Source organism: Triturus cristatus, chromosome 10 (genome assembly GCF_964204655.1).
Source record: "Triturus cristatus chromosome 10, aTriCri1.1, whole genome shotgun sequence".
NCBI lineage: Eukaryota > Metazoa > Chordata > Amphibia > Caudata > Salamandridae > Triturus > Triturus cristatus.
In genome coordinates, this window is record NC_140593.1 from 500691409 (window position 1) to 500708862 (window position 17454).

At 45.3% G+C, this 17454-nt stretch overlaps 1 protein-coding gene and 1 pseudogene across 4 annotated transcripts in view; both read left to right on the plus strand.

Annotated features, from left to right (window-relative positions):
- Window positions 1-17454, plus strand: part of ESYT2 (extended synaptotagmin 2) — a 769824-nt gene that overhangs the window by 461072 nt on the left and 291298 nt on the right. The gene's annotated exons all lie outside the window — the stretch shown is intronic.
- LOC146789649 (arf-GAP with coiled-coil, ANK repeat and PH domain-containing protein 2 pseudogene) lies at window positions 5700-9125 on the plus strand (annotated as a pseudogene). The gene has a single exon (XR_014969843.1). The product of XR_014969843.1 is annotated as an arf-GAP with coiled-coil, ANK repeat and PH domain-containing protein 2 pseudogene (transcript).

Consider the following 17454-nt stretch of genomic DNA (forward strand, 5'->3'; position numbering starts at 1 on the left):
CCTCATGAGGCGTCTTCGCGATCTCTTGCCGGCTGGCTTGTGGGTCCCCTGAAGACTTCTTCATCGAACCAAAGGGCTCCCCTGGTTGCTCCAGGCCTGTCTTGACTTACCCTCGCTGGGTGAGTCCCTCAGGCCTTGCTGGTCTGCCCCGCTGACTTTTCTTGAATTCCACGAGACTTGCTGTTGCCAGGGCTTGTTGGCTCCATCCGGTTGCCGACACCTCAGTAAGCTGCAGACTTCGTGGAACACTCCGATTCCAGCTCCTGGCCGTCGTCGACGCCTCCTGGTCCTCGTGGTGGAAGAGTCAAAATACCCTTGATCACCTGAAATCACCCGACTTCCGTAGGCATCCATCTTCCTGGCCCGGGTCACTGGCAAGTGACTGTGAACACTGTTCCTTCTGCTTTCAGGTCATCTTCCTCTTGAATCCAGCCTTGGATTCCACCGGACACTTCTTCAGTCTTCGCAAGCAGCAAATCTTCTTTGGCTTCCATAGAAAACAACGGCGCGACCCGACACCAAAAGACACCTATGCACCCGACTTGCCTGGGTGAGGTAACTCGTGCACTCCGGTGCCCTAGTGTGTGTTGGCCCTCGAATTACGTACCTTGTAAGTGGCTTGCTTGTAGACTTCCTCGAAGTACCCTAAAACTTTACAAATCCAACCGCGATTTGCTCCATTGAAACCAATAGGGAACCCGCGGCTGTGTTGTCACACTGCACGCGTCTCTCGTGGGTCTTTTACTTAGCTGCCTTGGGTGGATTAGTGAAGCCCCAGTGATTCTACAGGCCCTAGGCCTTGTCCCCTTGCAAGTCGACTTTCCTAAACCTCTTTTTTAGTATATGGTCTGGTACGCCCCTCGGGCCCCAGCCATATTTGTGCTTAACTTATTGTGAAACGTTGATGTTTGAATGTGTTCCTAACTTCTAATCTCATAAAGAGATTAGTAGAGTGTGTCTAGAAATAAATACATATATATTTGATATATATACCTGTGTGGTGTCCTTTCATTTGGTAATTCAAGAGATTATAAGGTAAAACAAGCTGCTATACATTCCTCTGAGACTTAGCCTGAAGGCTGCTCCCCACAGCTACCACTAGGATTGATTTCTTTAAAAGGTTGTCTTAAACCGATCTACCATAAGAGTCGAATTGGACTGGTGCAAGGTGGCCACTATAACTAGTGACCAGCAAATGCCAGGCCAACTTCTCACAGACCTCTTCGCCACCCAAGAAAACGCCAAATGCCCAAACTTCGCCACCCGGTATCCTCACCCATTGTCCAAAGGCAATGCAAAATGGATGAACTGGTCAGGCAGATTTGCGTACGCTTTTCCGCCTCTCCCACTCATTCCACTAGTGGTGCGCAAACTACAGCAACACTCCTTAACGCTCATCCTAGTTGCTCCAACTTGGGCCAGACAACCATGGTACACCACATTGCTGGAACTCTCTGTAGTTCCGCACCAAAAATTACACCTCTCTCCACACCTCTTAACCCAGAACCATGGAGAGATCCAACACCCAGACCCAGCTCAGCTCAACTTAGCGATCTGGCTCCTGAAGTCCTAGAATTCGGTTACCTTAACCTTCCTCCTGACTGTATGAACGTCATGAAAGAAGCTAGACGGCCTACCACTAGAGCATGCTATGCAGCCAAGTGGAAACGCTTTGTAATATACTGTCATAACAACGACACTGATCCCCTAGATGTGTCTATCCAACACATCATAGGCTGCTTATTACACCTCCAAAGATGCAACTTAGCCTACACGTCTATCAGACTGCATCTTGCTGCCATAGCAGCATATCTACAAAATAGGCAACATCTATCACTTTTCAGAGTACCTGCCATAAAGGCTTTTATGGAAGGACTCAAAAGAATAATTCCCCCCAGAGTACCAACTTCACCTGTGTGGAATTTAAACATCGTTCTCACAAGACTAATGGGACCTCCATTTGAACCTCTACATAAATGTGAACTACAATTCTTAACATGGAAAACTGCTTTCCTAGTAGCCATTACTTCTCTACGAAGAGTTAGCAAACTATAAGCACTAACTTTTCAGGAACCCTTTCTGCAGATGCAGCATAATAAGGTTGTTCTCCGAACTAATCCTAAAGTCATTTCTCCCTTCCACCTCAATCAATCTGTAGAGCTGCCTGTATTCTTCTCCCAGACCGGGTATTGACAGGTTGAGGGCCTGTATACAACTGAGCACTGTTCACAAAGTGTCCTTCACGACACTGGTTTGTTTGAAACTTTTGTTTTTAATTTTCAGCATTAAATCAAAGTTTACTCTGAACTTTTGTACATGGTTGTCAGGTGTGACAGCTTTCAAAAAAAGTAACAATTTGCTCCAATACAAATTTGTGTCATTTGTACAAGAATAACATTGATAGAATCAGTTATACACATGTTGTCAAGTTGCATATGCTGAACATATTGTAGTAACATAAAAATTTATACACAGCAGAAAGAATTGCTAAATGCCCAATGCATTTCGGAACCAGCCGGTTCCTTCGTCAGGGGCCGATCTGAAAAATAAACCGCACCATATTTCTAGTTAGGATCATGTGGTAGGGGCTCAATCTCAATAGCTCTGATACAAGATAGACGTGTTTAACAACAAGTTACCTGTTTAACTGTGTAGTTGGATGTTCACTGGGTATAAAAAAACTCATATGTCTGGAAGAATGGAAAAGCAGACCGGATTATATGAATGTCAGTGATCAAGAACTGGAGTCCTAATACAAGTTTACGGAAATGGGTGTCAAGATATAATGAAAAGGTCTGTTCATACCTTAGGAGAGGTCATCGGTTGTAAAGCTGTAGAGGTAAATAATGGTACCGTTTGTGAGCTGCTAGCGAGTCAACTCAATTTAACACGTCGTGCACACTTTTAAAGATAACACGCAAAGAAAACTAGCCGTTGCAATGGTAATAGTTTGTTCATACCTTAGTAGAAGTGGTCGGCTGAGAAACGCTCATCCTAGTTGCTCCAACTTGGGCCAGACAACCATGGTACACCACATTGCTGGAACTCTCCGTAGTTCCGCACCAAAAATTACACCTCTCTCCACACCTCTTAACCCAGAACCATGGAGAGATCCAACACCCAGACCCAGCTCAGCTCAACTTAGCGATCTGGCTCGTGAAGTCCTAGAATTCGGTTACCTTAACCTTCCTCCTGACTGTATGAACGTCATGAAAGAAGCTAGACGGCCTACCACTAGAGCATGCTATGCAGCCAAGTGGAAACGCTTTGTAATATACTGTCGTAACAACGACACTGATCCCCTAGATGTGTCTATCCAACACATCATAGGCTGCTTATTACACCTCCAAAGATGCAACTTAGCCTACACGTCTATCAGACTGCATCTTGCTGCCATAGCAGCATATCTACAAAATAGGCAACATCTATCACTTTTCAGAGTACCTGCCATAAAGGCTTTTATGGAAGGACTCAAAAGAATAATTCCCCCCAGAGTACCAACTTCACCTGTGTGGAATTTAAACATCGTTCTCACAAGACTAATGGGACCTCCATTTGAACCTCTACATAAATGTGAACTACAATTCTTAACATGGAAAACTGCTTTCCTAGTAGCCATTACTTCTCTACGAAGAGTTAGCAAACTATAAGCACTAACTTTTCAGGAACCCTTTCTGCAGATGCAGCATAATAAGGTTGTTCTCCGAACTAATCCTAAAGTCATTTCTCCCTTCCACCTAAATCAATCTGTAGAGCTGCCTGTATTCTTCTCCCAGCCACAAACAGTCGCAGAACGAGCTCTTCACACCTTAGATGTCAAAAGAGCACTGCTGTACTACATAGAAAGAACACAACCTTTTCGTAAGACCAAACAACTATTTGTGTCTTTCTCACCACCACACAAGGGCAACCCCATTTCAAAATCTGGGATAGCTAGGTGGATTATCGAATGCATACAAGTTTGCTACCACAAAGCAAAACGTACATTATCTGTTCCTCCTAAAGCACACTCAACACGAAAGATAGGGGCTTCAATGGCATTTTTAGGGAACATTCCCTTAGACGATATCTGCAGTGCAGCTACATGGTCTACACCGCACACATTCACAAAACACTATTGTGTCGATGTGCAAACTAAACAACAAGCTAGTGTGGGCCAGGCTGTACTCAAAACTGTATTTCAAACTACTGCAACAGATACTGTTGGTCGCCGCTAGGAGGGGATACTGCTATACAATCTATGCATAGTGTGTAATCTGCAGCTCATATGCCTCGAACGGAATATGCTAATTACCAGTATGCATCTGTTCTTGGCATGTAGAGCTGCAGATCTACACACGCCCACCCGCCTCCCTGGCTACCTTTATCTGTTCCAGTATTATCTTACTTAGATACAGCATACCTGGGCATCTTTCCTGTTTCTTACAAAGCTCCATCATTTCCCTGCTGGCGAAAAACAATCTGAGGATGGAGCTGATGCCCATGCGCACTATGATCCAAAGGAGGAGTCACATACCTCGTGACTTCCAAAGACTTTCCAAGACAAAAACAAGTACAAACATCTGGGCCCAACACCAGATGGCGATCTATGCATAGTGTGTAGATCTGCAGCTCTACATGCCAAGAACAGATGCATACTGGTAAGTAGCATATTCCTTTCTGTGGATAGCTCAGTGGGTTACTGCCTTTGTCACAGAAATGTGTGTGTTATTTGCAGTTCAGAAGTTACAATCCTATCGTAGGACAGTGACCTGTGAACTGTCATCAAAGAGTTGCATGCAAACCTGAATGTTATTCTTAGAACTTAGCTTTTATTTGTGTTGTAATATAGTTAGAACTTCCCCAGTCTTACATTATTCTAATATTGCTAAAAGAGTTTGTTTAAGCAGATATACATTTTTGTCAGTAAAGCCAACCCCTAACCACTGGAGTATGCTTTAATCCTGCGTTTCCTCCAGACCAAACCCTCTTAAAATATACTGCCCACCAGTATGTATGACATGTGATTCCTACACCTTATAATCCTCATTGGCTTATGTGACATTCCCTGTAGACTGATTTACATACTTGCATGATCGTTTGTCTCTGTATAATGTGTGCGTAATGTAAAGTACTGTGACACCCTACACTGATATGAGTAGCGCTATACAACAAATGAAATGCATGAGAGAGTGGCTACGGAGAGATGAGGGGCGCTGGTGGAGGGTGGTAGTGAGGGAGTCCAAGGAGGAGGTCAATAGGGGAAGAGGCTACAGAGAGATGATGGGCACTGGAAGAGGGTGGTAGTGAGGTAGTCTGAGGAGGAGGTCAATAGGGGCGCTACGGAGAGATGAGGGGCGCTGGTGGAGGGTGGCAGTGAGGGGATCTGAGGAGGAGGTCATGAGGGAGAGCCCGAGAAGTGTCACTTGCCTGATAATCCCACCTCAGAAACCTGCTCTTCCCATCAAGGGGACATTACATGAAAAAAATACTTTTTGAGAGTGATAACATTTAGAAAGAGATTTGAAAGGAAAATAATGCATTTTATTGGCCCTTGTAAGACTAAGGAGAGATAAAGGAGGGCCCTGAAGCATGCCTGGCTAGACATATAAGTGACAAATCGGGCTCGCAGTGACCCACCCGAATGTACACTTGGCCCACCCAAATAAAAATTCCTGGAGCCGGGCCTTGATAAAATTAAGATGTGTGCTTATGTGTTCCTTTGACTTTAATGTGATGTCTTCTGGTGATGTTTTAAGTCTATACTGTTTTTCCTCGTGTACGAAACGTGGCCATGGACCCATACCTGCTGACTGCAGACCTCAATTACTCTTAATGGTTTCTCTTTCCAAGGCCCACGGATGAAGCATGTGTGAAACAAAAGAAAATGTCCCTAAATTAAAAACTGTCAATCAAGAGCTGTATTGATCTATTGATTTTCGGAAATTATAAACATCTTGTTTTACAGAATCCACAGTCCTAATTAAGGCATCTGTGAGGTGTTAAATAACCTGGAACACGTTCAATAGTATACTAGTTTAGGAGACAGGTATCCCCTATTGAGAAAGACTTTGGGGAGCAGGAGTCTCTGTGGTTGCAGAAACCTTCCTTTAAAGTCTACCTTTGTGACCAGACAATAAAAAAAACTCAGGTTTGCCTTTGAACAGAAAAATAACTAAAAAACACTACCTCCAATGATGAATTGCCTTGTTGCTGAAAATGCAAATAAATTGGTGGAACATTGCTGAGGACGACAATCTGATTCTATCTTTTGTGTCTATGACGCTCGGACTCTTGCATTGTTGTCCGTTGTCTATGTCTATGTGTGTATCTAGGAGTCTGGAGTGTCTGCCAGCAAGGACTGTGTTCAGAAGTGGAGGAAGCGCTGAGAGCTGGGCAGCGGTGAGGCAGGCTGAAGTGTGACAAACTTCAACTTCTGTGCTCAGATCCCCTTATCTTGCTGCTGCCTCCTTATTCCTGCCCTTACCTTGATCGCCTGGGAGGGGCCAAGGGGACAGCATGAAGGTGACCGTTGATTTCCAGGAGTGCTTGAAGGACTTTCCCCATTTCAGAGCCGCTTTGATGGAAGTTGAAGGTGATGTGACGGGACTGGAAGTGAAACTTGATAAGCTTGTTAAGTTATGTAGTGGCATGATTGATGCAGGCAAGACCTTTTGTGCTGCCAACAAGCAATTTATGAATGGCATTCGGGACCTCGCACAGTATTCAAGCAAGGATGTGGTGATTGAGTCTAGCTTGACGAAGTTTTCTGACAGCCTCCAAGAAATGATCAATTATCACACAATCCTGTTTGACGAAGCTCATAGATCCATTAAAACACAGCTCCAAATCTTTATTAAGGAAGATCTTAGAAAATTTAAAGAAGCAAAGAAGCAGTTTGATAAGGTCAGTAAAGAAAAAGAAAACGCACTAGTTAAAACTGCCCAAGTTCAAAGAACAAAACTGCACAAGGTGGAGGAGGCAACAAACATCTTAAACGCAAAAAGAAAATGCTTCCGGCACATAGCAGTGGACTACGTCCTTCAAATCAATGTTCTTCAGTCAAAGCGAAGGTCTGAAATTTTAAAATCGATGTTATCCTTCATGTACGCACATCTAGGCTTCTTCCACCAGGGCTACGATCTCTTCAGTGAACTTGAACCGCACATGAAAGAGCTTGGTTCACAGTTGGATCGGCTTGTTGTGGATGCAGCAAAGGAGAAGAGGGACATGGAACAAAAACACTCCACTATTCAGCAAAAGGATTTCACCAACGACGATCTCAGACTTGAATACAATGTTGATGCTGCTAATGGCATTGTAATGGAAGGATATCTCTTTAAAAGGGCCAGCAATGCCTTTAAAACTTGGAACAGGCGCTGGTTCTCAATACAAAACAACCAACTGGTATATCAGAAAAAAATGAAGGATAACCCCACAGTGGTTGTCGAAGATTTACGGCTCTGCACAGTTAAACACTTTGAAGACCTAGAAAGACGTTTCTGCTTTGAAGTAGTCACACCAACAAAGAGCCGTATGCTACAGGCTGACTCAGAAAAGCTGCGACCGGCATGGATTAAAGCTGTCCAAACTGGTATTGCTACAGCATATATAGAAAAGAGTGATGAGACGGAGAAGCTGGATAAGAAATCTTCACCTTCCACAGGAAGTCTGGACTCTGGCAGCGAGGTGAAAGAAAAATTAGTTAAAGGTGAAAGTGCATTACAGCGGATTCAGTGTATCGCTGGAAACTCTGTCTGCTGCGATTGTGGTCTGGCGGATCCGCGATGGGCCAGCATCAACCTTGGAATCATCCTGTGCATTGAGTGTTCTGGGATTCACAGGAGTCTTGGTGTGCACTTTTCAAAAGTGAGGTCATTAACGTTAGATACATGGAAGCCTGAATTACTAAAGCTGATGTGTGAACTGGGGAATCAAGTTATTAATCGAATATATGAAGCTAAATTGAAAACCCTTGGAATAAAGAAGCCAGACAGTGAAAGTCCAAGACTGGAAAAGGAGGTATATATCAGAGCAAAGTACATGGAAAAGAAGTTTGTGAATCAGGACTGCGTTGCTTCACACCCTCTTGATGGACAGAAAAGGCCTTATTTCCAGTGCAAGAATGAAGACCTCAATAGTTCTGAGAAGTCCCTGGCATCACAGGATCACTTCTCAACATCTTCCAGAAGTTCAGTGAAAAGCAATGACAGTTTAATCCACTACAGTTCAGAAGGCAGCCGAGAACTTCTTGCCTCTACTGTATCCTCAAACAGTTTGTATGAACCAGTCCTAGAGGTGGAGAAGCGAGATTCTTCAGTATTTCAGGATTCGAAGAAGTTTCATCCAGGGCTGCACCTTTATCGAGCTGCGTATGAGAAAAGCCTTCCTGATATGGCAGAAGCATTGGCACTTGGCGCAGATGTTAACTGGGTGAATGCAGAGGAAAACAACGCAACACCACTCATTCAGGCTGTGCATGGGGGTTCTTTGGTCACTTGTGAGTTCCTGCTACAGAATGGTGCCAATGTTAATCACATGGATCTGTATGGCAGAGGACCCCTGCATCATGCAACAGTTTCAGGGCACACTGGGCAAGTCTGCTTATTTCTGAAACGTGGAGCAAATCAGCACACCAAAGATGAAGAAGGAAAAGACCCCTTGACTATTGCCGTTGAAGCTGCAAATGCTGATATTGTAACACTGTTGCGAGTGGAAAGAATGAATGAGGAGATGCGGCAATCTGAAGGACTATATGGATAGCCAGATGACGAGACCTACCAGGACATATACCGTGATTTTTCACAGATGGCATCCAATAATCTTGAGAAATTAAACCGTTTCCAGCCGTCTGATACACCAAAGTCATCAAGGATGTGGAGGAGAAAAGTGTACCCGTGTCCTTACCCACACCTGGTGCTTCCGGAGTAAAGTGCCTGGTCCCTAGCTCATTCCCTGACTTGGGAACATTAGTTTAAGTACCGAACAGTCTGGGACCTCCTACAGCATTTGATTGACACAATGAATCTAGGGTCCTTTATATGCAGAAAGACACCACAGTGCACCAGAAATGATGGATACCTCAGCAGCCAGTCTAGCAAAGTCCTCCTTGGTTTAAATGTATCAAGTTACCACAATGTCTGACTGTCCATGTATTTCACCTTGTGGTACCTCGGCGGAAGGATACACAGATTTGAAGGCTTCTCATTGTGAATGCTAAGTGAAGCAGATGCCACGCTACGTAGTGTATATCAATTCTGGCGCCTGTTTTCCATGTAAAAAAGCACCAGTACATGTTCTAAAATTGGTTACACTTTCATTCTAGATGGCAGCTTTTTTGTCAACAATGACTAGAAAATGGAAATAAATTAGTACAGAATTTTACTATTTTTAAAACGGTATAGGAATGTTTTTCCAACTTCAAGGGAAATGGTATGCAAACAAATGTATGTAAACGTTTTACTTCTGGAAGAGAACGAAATAAACAAATTTTGAAAAAGTTATTTCCAAAAATAATAATAATTTATTAAGTTCAAACTGGTAATTATGAGCCTTTAAGTGGTATAAGATTTGAAAACAGTGGCGAGTTTTGTGTTGATTTGTACACTTTTAAAGCACTTTGGCATAGTTAATTTGCTGCATGAATTTGGGGGTGGTCAATATACCCCCTCATTTACAAGAAAATGATGTAGCGTCGTGCTGCAAGCCATTTACCTGTGCAGAACTGCATCATTTTCAAAGCACATTTGATGCATTGTGTTGACAACAATGCAATGCATGCGTGTGCTTTCCCCTGCGCTGGCACACAATTGGCTGCCATGAGCCAGCGCAGGCACCCGTGAGTCATTTTTTACGAATGCCTGCATTGCGGTGGTGATTTTTTTGTGCAGGAAGCCAAAATACAATCTGTGATGACATTTTCCTCTTGCTATGCATGCTACAGAATACAGAATGCATAGAAAGAGAAAAGAACGAGGAGAAATAAAAGTATGTCTCCTCTTGCACCACTCCTACACCTCCCCTTGGGAGGCATAGGATTCTGACTCACTCCCAGCTTTTCAAAATGTTGTAAATCTGGGAATGTGTCAGGTTGCATGGATGTTGCGTGGGAACACCCACAACACCAGTCATGGAATACCCCTTTCATCCAGAGTAATGCGTGAAAGGAACCCATATTTACAAGGTCATGAAAAATCACCCTGGGTAACTTTACATGGCCTTGTAAATATGGGCAGGCACACTGTGCCGCCGGTGTTTTAAAAAAGGTGACACACCAGTGACGCAACGGCTTTGTAAATGAGGCCCTATGTTTGCAGTGTCTTGGTGTACTCTCGTGGATTCTACATTGAAATCTTAACTATGCGTATCCCCTTTTAGTAAAGAAAGCTTTGCGAGTAAAGAAAATTTGGCACGCTTTTCTATTTTAACATTTTTTATCTGAAGAACCTATGATCAAGCCAAATGTGGAATTCAAAATTCATCCACTCTCACCAAAACCCCTACTCCTACAAACACCTTTGTGCACACGTACATCTAGGATCAAGCACCGTGTACACGTTGGCCAAGGTAAGTGGGCACCACAGGCTGAATGCAGGAAGGATACAAGGATTTTTTAGCACTCACTCCAGGAAACATAGGGCCTCATTTATAAACCCATTGCGGCGCCGGTGCATCACTATTTTAGAAGCACGAGTGGTGCAGTGTGCCTGCTTACATTTACAAGGCTGCATAAAGTCACCCTGCATGACTTTTCGTGGCCTTTTAAATATGGGACCATTCTACTAATTACTCTGAGTGAAAGGGGCGTTCCATGGGTGCTGCTGCGGGCGTTCCCAAGCAACATCCATGGAACCTGACACATTCCCAGATTTACAAAATGTCGTAACCAGGGAATGCGTCACAATCCTACGAATCCCTAGGGGCGGTGCATAAGTGGCACAAAGAGGAGAAATACTTTTATTTCTCCTTGTTTTTTTGCTCTTTCTATGTGTGTTGCATTCTGCAGCAAATATAGAGGAGCAACCCGCCTTTTATGATTTTTTATATGCAGGGAGGTGTTCCTTCTTGCACATAAACAATCATCCCTGCAACGCACGCACTCTTACACCATGGTGTCAGGGTGTCTAAGTTGGTGTATGGCTGCTGTTTGTGCACCAGCGCAAGAGAGAAGGACAGGAAGGTGCCGCATCTTGTAGATACAATGCATTCCTGCCCTTCTATTTTGACTCACGGCAGCGCTGCAGGAATACCTGCAATGCTGCTGTGCATCAAAATATAGTAAATGAGCCTCTAAGGAAAGTTTTTGAGCTAATGCCCTCCACTTATACCGGAAAAATGCATCCCTCCTTCTATCAGTAATTTGGCTCCACCACCCAGTGGCTCCATTCTTCTAGTGCTATTTTATGAAAGCACTGGCCCTGTCAACATAAAGATAATGCAGGAACTGGTCAGATGGAGGAAGTACAATCTTCCTGAGGCAGGGAACAATAAGAATGCTGGACTATGAACATCAAAAAACATTATTTACATCACCAGTGGGTTGCCATAATACTCAGCAGTTATTCCTAAATTTAGCAATAGTAGTACTGATAAAAAGCACAAACATCATTCAGTGGTGCATAGGGTAACCATTGTCCCTATTCTACTTCTCGCACCCTTATGTTTACCTCTTCCTCTCAGAGCAGTGACAGCCTAATAACATAGAAACATTCCTTGACTGACTTTATATTTCTTTGCCACAGTGTTTGATGAATGAATGAAAGTAGTATGGACGCAAGATCTGCCACTGCTGGTAGGATTTGAACCACTTTCGAGTTTTGAGAGTTCCAGCTGCCTTTCTTAGCGTGCCTGTCTCCTACAGTTTTTTCACCTCTCCTTGAATATTAGAAGGTTAAAACCCCTGCACTGCAGCTTCTGGGTTTTAAATCAAGAAAGACTACAGGGTTCAAAAGAGAATAGAGGTATAACGAAGGCTGAGTGGCATTGAAAGTGTGAATGGATGCACCAATGAGGGGAGAAGGTATGTATGTCTTGTGATATTGGCGAGAATGTATGCTTATGTGATAGTGAGGGGTATTTGTGTGTAAGGCACATTGAAACACATATATTTTTGTATGTGGCAGTACTTGAAATAGGCTGAGCTTGTGTCACTGATGGGAGAGGAGTGTGAATGCACCTTTATGGAGGCGGTGTGTGTATATGTCAGTATTTATTTGTTCGCGTTTGTGTGTTGAGAACACACGATAGAGAGGGGTGTGCTCATTTGGTATTACCCATGGAATTCACATGTGTTGAAAAGCAAGGGGACACTGAGAAGATGAAGAACATGCACTTGACTGCAAGAGTAGTTTGTAAAGCATTGTCTGTGAAAGAGTCTACAAGTTGTGAGTATGTGTCAAATGAGGGTGAGATGATTGCATGTGACAGGGTGGAGTCAGATATGTGTATAGGACATTAAGGTGCACGTGAGTACTAACAGGCAGGGTGGTGCTGTGTTAACAGACCAATGAGGGAAAGAGAGGTGTGTGGTATGAGGGAGAGCTGTGTGACTAAGGACCAAGAGAACACAAAGGTGAATGAACTGGGCAGTTGAAAGGCAAAGGTACAGGGATGTAGGCCATTGAAGCACAATGATGGAAGGGCCCAACCCGCTGATTATTTGACAATGCTGCACAGTATTTCCTATACAATATCCCCAAGGTACCACCTCAATGTACATAACGAGAAATAATTAACAAAAACCTTTTGTGCAAAAGATCTTTTGTGTTGTAATACCACTTATAAACAGTTTCACATGTACAATATCCAAGTTACCTTATTGGTCATGTGGATAGACCTGAGGGACGAGGGGGTGGACTCGCTGTTATCTATCGGGATAACCTTAACTGTAGGGTCTGGAGGGGCTTGGTGGCAGACTGTGAGAGTTGCCACTTTTCCATACAGGTATCACCAACGACTACATTGGCTGGCCTGCTTATTTACCGGCCCCCGGGTAAGGTCGGCAACTTCGTAGGCTCTGTGATGGAAACGGTAACCCTTTTGGCAACATCCACATCCTCCTTCATTGTGCTAGGGGACCTGAACCTGCACTTTGAGGACACTGCGGACATGATCGCGGCAGACCTCAAAGGTGATCTGTCGGCTTGTGAGCTCCGGCTAGTCAACTCAGGAGCCACCCACGTGAAGGGCCATCTGCTGGATCCGGTATTTTCAAACATCCCTCGGCTGAGGGCCAGACCAGCTCTTCCGCTCCCATGGTCAGATCACTCCTTAGTGTCGATGGAATGGCAAATCAATCTGCCCTCTAAACCGACACCTCAAGAGGTGGTGGTGGACCGTATATGGTCCAGACTACCGATCGGTGACTGGATTCAGGCCCTGGCAAATTCACAACCCGTAGCCGAGGCAGACCCGATTCAAGGAGATGCTGACCTCAACCGATGGCTGACCTCCTCGCTTGATGGCTTCATACCGCTGAAAACCCTACAGAAGAGAGAGAAACGAGTGGGTTCCGCCCCCTGGTTCACGGATGAGCTTCGCCTGCTCAAGAAAGGATGTAAGAAACTGGAAAGGGCCTGGAGGAAGAAATTTGATGCGGCCAGGCGTAAGGATTACTGGGCAGCCATGAGAGCCTATAAAGCGGCCCTCCGCCTGGCAAAAGCACAATTTTTTGAGGAGCGAATACAACTTGCCTCAAACTCCTCCAGGGAGACCTTTAAAGTGGTGCAAGAACTGCTAAAAGTCCCTGAGCCAGCAGTCACCCGTGACCCTGAGAGGTGTAAGGAGTTGGCTAATTTTTTCCACTCTAAAATTGTAAAAATACTAGACTCTTTACCCCAGGTGGCTACATCTCATGGGATTCAAGAAGAACCCCTCCCTGCGGGGATAAAAGAGGGTCCCTTCTCCCTTGACATGTTCGGCCCAGTTTCAGAAAGTGAAACATTAAAAGCAATAGTTTCTATAAAAAGTGGTTCCCCCATGGACCCTGTCCCCTTTAAAATTCTAAAACAAGCGGCAATCGCTGTGGTCGGCCCCATTACGAATTTGATCAATGCCTCCTTCTCTCGTGGTTTGGTGCCACCCACCTGGAAAAAAGCCGTGGTCAAGGCTCTCCTAAAAAAACCTAACCTCGACGCGACTGAGCTGGCCAATTTCAGGCCCATTTCTCTGTTGCCAGGTCTCAGCAAAATTGCTGAGAAACTTGCCAACCATCGACTGTCCAACTTCCTTGAGTCAAATGGTCTGCTCCGAGACTCGTAGACCGGCTTCCGTCCCGGCCATGGCACCGACACGGCCCTCTTGGCGGTCGTTGAGGAATCGAGGCGCATCTTAGATTCGGGAGGATCAGTGGCAGTGATCCTCCTGGATCTGAGTGCGGCATTCGACACCGTTGACCATCAGGTGTTGACCCAACGGCTGTCAGGGGTGGGTGTGACAGGTGTCGCCCTGAAATGGCTCTGTTCATTTCTGGAAGACCGCTCCTATCAGGTCTGGGAAGGAAGCAACAAGTCTCCATCTATTTCCCTCCAGTGGGGGGTGCCGCAGGGCTCGTCCCTGAGCCCGACATTATTTAATGTCTACATGGCCCCCCTGGAGGATGTGGTGACCCCTTATAACATCAAAATCATCAGCTATGCTGATGATACCCAGCTGGTGGTCGCTCTTCCTCAACTGGTGGAGAACCCTGACTTGTTGCACTCATGTTTGGCGGACGTCTACACCTGGATGAGCAGCTCAGCCCTGAAGCTGAACGGCTCTAAAACAGAGATCATGCTGCTTGGAAACAAAGTGCCATCACTGCCACCCTCATGTTGGCCAAGCTGTATGGGTGACTTCCCAACCATGAAAGAGGAGATCAAGAGCTTAGGAGTCTGGCTGGAGCAAGATCTTTCCCTTAGAACTCACGCCAAAAGAACTGCGGGAGTCTGTTTTGCCCTGCTGCGGGCTGCGCGGAAAATTCTTCCGCTTCTTCCTTTTCCATCAAGGAAGTTGTTGATTCAGGGTTTGATAACATCCCGCCTCGATTACAGCAACAGTCTGTTTCTGGGCGCCCCTGAATCGACTTTTAACAAGCTTCAGCAGGTGCAAAACGCGGCAGCTAGACTCCTTATGGGTACCCCCCGAACAGAATCCGCCAGACCCGCTCTCAAGGCACTGCACTGGTTACCGGTGCGGGAGAGAGTACAGTTCAAGGCACTGTCCATCGCCCATAAAACTTTCCAGGGCGGTGGGCCCCCTCTTTTAGGGAGCTTGGTAGTACCTTATAAAGCGAATAGAGCTCTGAGGTCGGACCAGAGATGTCTGCTCCAGGTCCCGAGAGTAAAAAGATCACGCACGGGAGGGAGGCGATTCTCTGTGCATACAGCAATGCTCTGGAACTCCCTCCCATTAAAACTTCGCGCTGAGACCTGTACCCTGCGTTTTCGCAAATACCTGAAAACACATTTGTTTCCCCGGTGAGTCGCTAGCTTCACTCCATGGTTCCACGGTTGATGCACTGTTCATAGCGCCGGGATGCCCCAGGGTAGCTGCGCGCTATATAAGTCTTAATAATAATAATAATAATATTTACCAGGTACCATCAAGTAATAGGCCCACAATGCAAAACCTGGATGAAAAAAACATTTGCACAATTTATTTTACATTTTTGGCATAACTTTAGAATGAGATTGAATGTGTCTAGTCGAAGCCCAAAAGCATTTTAGCAGTTCCTGATTTTAAAGATGATCCTTTTTCTGAAGCAGAAACTGATTATTTCTCCAAAATAATCTATGGTCAACAAAAGGAGCTTTAGTTGACTATCAGACATCAATATGTCAACTCAACAAAATGCCACTGGGACCTCTGGGGTGCCAGTCCAACAGTTTTGTTTGTTTATCTGCTTTGGAGTCCTGAGTGCTGGGAAAACTGCGTGAACTTGTAGCTAGGAAATCGAAGGAGAGCACAAGCACCAGAAACTAAAGTAAACTCATATGGAAGTTTTATAGTTACTTTTTCTTTAATCCTGTATCTGTATTAACATAAGAGGAGTTAGTCACATTTGCCTGAAGACCCCTGCCTAATGTTTAGGTAGCAAGTCCTACAAAAATGTTTACATCCGATTTCCAGAAAGGAGATGTGGCTCAGTATATGTGAACATTTCTTGGGTAAAATGCTTACTATGCTATGAAGAAGTTCATGGCCCTTGCCAGCAATGCAAGCCAGCTGGAACTTTCAGAATCTCCGCTGAACTGACCGCAGTAAGCTCCCGTCTGTCGATCCAGGGCTGCTAAGTCGTTCTCAAGCCTCAGTCTGCTGGCCCTTCTACTGGCAGAGAGAAAAGTCCTGTAACTCGTGCAAAAGGAGATCCAGATGAAAGCATCCTCTGGAGCTTTTTTTTATTTTTTTATTCTTTGTGTTGGGGTAACTGCACCAGCCTATTTGGCTTTGTAGAGACCTTGTCAATAACACCTAGTGACCTGTTTGAAGGTCTTTTTTAAGGAAAGAGATAACCTGCAAAAGTACATTTATTCCAGGGGTCGAGTGCACCATTACATCTTCACTTGCAGAGTGAAAACACTTCACTTGTCCTGTGTCGGCCTTCACCAGGGCCCACATTCAGATCCTGCTATGAAGTGACACCAGAGGGTTAGAGACTGCGTTCCCCAGCGATGACCGCAGGAGAACCAGTTACTGGGATGCTATGGAGAAAGGACCCTAACCCACTGGTGAGATTGAGAAGTCTCTCTGTGAGCCCTTAAGGTGCCAGGTGGATAGCGTCCATGTAGCCGTGTCTGCGTCCCCTGTCGAAGTCAGCCAGACGTCCTCCACTTTGCTCAGTGCCTAATCCTAGGGACTCCAGCCTCTGATTCTGTGGACTACTTATTCCTCAGTCGCTGATGCAATCTAGCCTGCCTATCCACCTTGCGAGCTAAAGATCTGCAGCATAGCCGCTCGGAGGTCACACCAAACCCTCATCATCGCCGTGCTCCTCGCAAAATATAACCGCAAGCTTAAGTCTACCCAGCAATCGAGCTGCTGCAATTCTCTTTTTGTATTATGATATTTTGCTTCCAATATTTCTGTCTACCGCTATTTACAACTCAACATTCTGTCCGAACACCCCTCGGCCAGATTCGGTCGCACCATGCCATGATCTGTGACAGCAGCCTCCCGTATGTCTCCAGAGAGATTCAGCCAGGGCCTCGTATCAGCACCAGACATGCCAGCTCAAGCAGAGACTAGTTCCAACTCCGGGAGCCAGAAGTATGGTCTCCGACCGAACCCTGTGCCGAGCCAGAAGTTCAAGGACTTTGTGTGTACGTCCCCGTGAGCATGCCGGCTATGATACACAGGTACTATAGAAAAGGAGAGCTGTAGCGAGCCGTCCGAGCTCTCCTATACATTGTTTCACTAGCATGCACTCCTCGGGGCGGGCTTGTCCCGAGCAGATAAATAAACGCCGGAAGACCGCTTGGGTCTTCCTGCTACACACAG